The 2927-nt window shown below is 41.0% G+C and overlaps 1 long non-coding RNA gene across 1 annotated transcript; it reads left to right on the top strand.

Moving 5' to 3' along the window:
* The first annotated feature begins 1517 nt into the window (after positions 1-1517).
* LOC131030115 (uncharacterized) lies at positions 1518-2104 on the top strand. Its single transcript, XR_009102869.2, has 2 exons — positions 1518-1796; positions 1840-2104. It is a non-coding gene; the product is annotated as an uncharacterized LOC131030115 (long non-coding RNA).
* The last annotated feature ends 823 nt before the right edge of the window (positions 2105-2927 follow it).

Genomic DNA, 2927 nt, shown 5'->3' with positions numbered 1-2927 from the left:
AAACCGTTTGGTAGAAGTCATCCTTGTATATCAGAGTACACACCTGTCAGACGGCGAGCTCCAGAAAGGTGTTTTGACCACATTGAAAATTACGTCTTCGCGATTAAATGCGAAAATTGTGGCGTAATTGCCTGAAGGATGTAAAATGCAATTTTATGATCCAAAAGTGGTGCCGATCGATTCCAGAGGTTTGTTTGAGGTTCCTAAGATATTCCAGAGGCCAGTAGCTTGAAAACGAAATTTTTTTTTAGTCAGACCCACTCTGGGGCCTGACTTGACTTGTTGCTCCAGGCATCTTTTCAGGCAAAGTTTTAATTGTTATTTTAAAATCATATGTTATATGATTCAAGGTTTAAAGTGAAAGCCAGATAGGAGGAGATTATGGACCCTAGCTTCTCACTTGACCATGAGTGGTGGTTCTTAGTCTTATTGTTTGGTAGCATGGTATGGAAAGAAGAATTTCAACTTTCATGGTGGTGTATGATATTAGCATTGCGGATTGGCATGGTTCTTAACTTTTCCAATTAGAGTCATTCAAGCAACTACAAATCAGCAACCTAAGTGAATCATTTATGATTTAAGAGTGAAGCCCAGTCATCTTGCTGAATATTGGGAACAACCTCCAAAGACCTCTCTCACGTGGTGTTTGAAGGAGCCTGCAGAAGCCATTGCTGGACGTGGAGAGTGTGAGAGCAAAAGAAAATTAGCAGCAAATGCCATTTTGTTTTCTCTATTGTGTGCATGGCATTGGAGGTACCAAGTGCATTGAAACTCCCTTTGATAGCAGCTACAACAACAATAAACTTTCAGACAAATGCATTTGGCAGGTGTAAAATTAAATCTCCTTTTGCAGCGTTGAAGATGGAGTTTGGAGGGCTCAAAAACTTCAAACAAAATGAAATTGGCAGTTCATGTGGTGGTGAACATACAAGTTTAAAAGGAAACCATTCAAACAAATGCCAGTAAAGTCCTCCCTGTGTGATCATCAGAAGGCAATGTGTTTTTTTTTTAAGCAAAGTTCAAATGCATGCTTGCCAGCAGCTGGAGTCTTTTAAAACAAATACAATGTGCAGCAGGCAAGACTTCAACAATCAGACCCTCCCTCCACGTGAGCCCTCCAAAAAATGCAATTGGTGTATGCCTGAATCCTCCCATGCTGTGTATGGAAATTGAAAGATTTTAAAAATTCAAACCAATGCAAACAATCTTCAGCTCCCCTCTTCTGCATAACATGGAGATTGGAGTGGAGCAAACAAACCTCACCTCTCACGTAGTGTTTGAAGGCAAAGTTCAAGGTTTTCAAAGCAAATATAAACCAGTCCAATGCTCCTCACGTGGTCTCCTCTGGTAGCAACATCAAATCCCATTCACAAATGAAAGCCCCAGGCAAGGCGCCATTAAAAGTTTCAAAAAATGCACAGTTTCAGGCAAACACATTATCCCACATTGGCTGTGCACTGGGAGTTTTTGGTATTTATATACAAAAACGCACCATACTATAATGTCAAAGCCTTAAAGGCTTTTGACACAAGGTGCCCATGGGCGCCCAAGGCGGGCCCACACGTGAGCACGTTTCCCGAGGCGATGGAAGAGTTGACTGGACGAAGACCAAGTGGACCCCACGCATGCACGCTTCCCGAGGCAAACAAGCAAAATTTTGCAGACGAAGGTCGGGTTAACGAGTGAGCAGGTTCGAGATGGATCGACGGTGCGCGCTATTTCGCAAAGGGAAGATGCACGCGAGTTAAGGCTGCGAAATAGCGAAAGTGAACGAGATCCATCCACGTGGCACGTAGGTGGCGGGTACAGTCGGCAGTCCAGCAAGCGGGTCCCGGTGAGGTGGCGATGACGTGGCATACAAGCAAGCGGCCAAGTGGCAGTGACGAAGCAGATGACGTGGCGATGATGAGGTGTCATCCCAGGTGGCATCCGGTCAACCCCATCAGCCAATCAGAGGCCGCCACGTGGCAAGGCGTCAGAGCACAAATGGAGGCAAAAATCAAATTTTAAATGAATAAATGATATAGTTTAGACTATATTGAAATTCGAAATATTTAAATGATGGATCCATGATGAGAATTAATTCGCCCAGGGTCCAATTTTTGGCCAAAGTATAAAGTATTATATATCGCCGAAAAGCTCTCGGAGCGAGGAATCTGATTATGAAGTTAATTTGGACAAATGTGAAGTATTTTAGAAGCAGTTTTCACGGGAACGAAATTCAGTTAGAGAAGGGACACTTGGCAATTCAGTTACAGATTTGATTTGGTTCCCTCTCTCTTTTTATTCCCCATTCTTCTCAGTTGTAAGGGTTCCATAATTCTGTGAGAATGACTCCAGTTTTCATGGCTTCCAATTTTGAGCATTCTTGAAGATTGTACAGGGCAGGGCTTTTCCTTCAGTAATGGAGTTCAATTCTTGTTATAGGTGTTTTTAGTTGCAGGGTCTTGTGTATGTAAGGCATACATAAATTCACACACGATTGTCTCTAGATTTGTATTTCCATTTTATCAAATTAGATCCTCAAGGAGGATGAAATTTGTTATCTCAAGGAGATAGTTATGATTGTTTGCAGGGATTCTTCAAGGAAGGATTTAAATTCTACAATAAATCATAAAAAATGGAATATAGTTTCAAGATCTGATGATTTTGTGAATGATCTTAGTAATGCATTTATGCAAGGCATTAATGCATGAATATTTAATAATGAAGATGGATTTGCAATCGAAGCTTTCATTTATAGTTTGATGTATGACTCTGTTTCCCTTGGATAAGGCACTGATCTTGCAATTAAAGGGGTTCTCAAACCAATTTAAAACCCAATCAGAATACCTTTAGTTTGTGTTATGTTTTGAAATGTTTCATCTATCTCATGTTCAAGTATACTTGAGTTTTATGTGTAGATCTAGCCCATCTGCAATAAACTA

This window comes from Cryptomeria japonica, chromosome 9 (assembly GCF_030272615.1).
Source record: "Cryptomeria japonica chromosome 9, Sugi_1.0, whole genome shotgun sequence".
In the NCBI taxonomy this organism is placed as follows: domain Eukaryota; kingdom Viridiplantae; phylum Streptophyta; class Pinopsida; order Cupressales; family Cupressaceae; genus Cryptomeria; species Cryptomeria japonica.
Note: the sequence above shows the minus strand (reverse complement) of the source record. Positions and strands in the feature narration are given on the sequence as shown.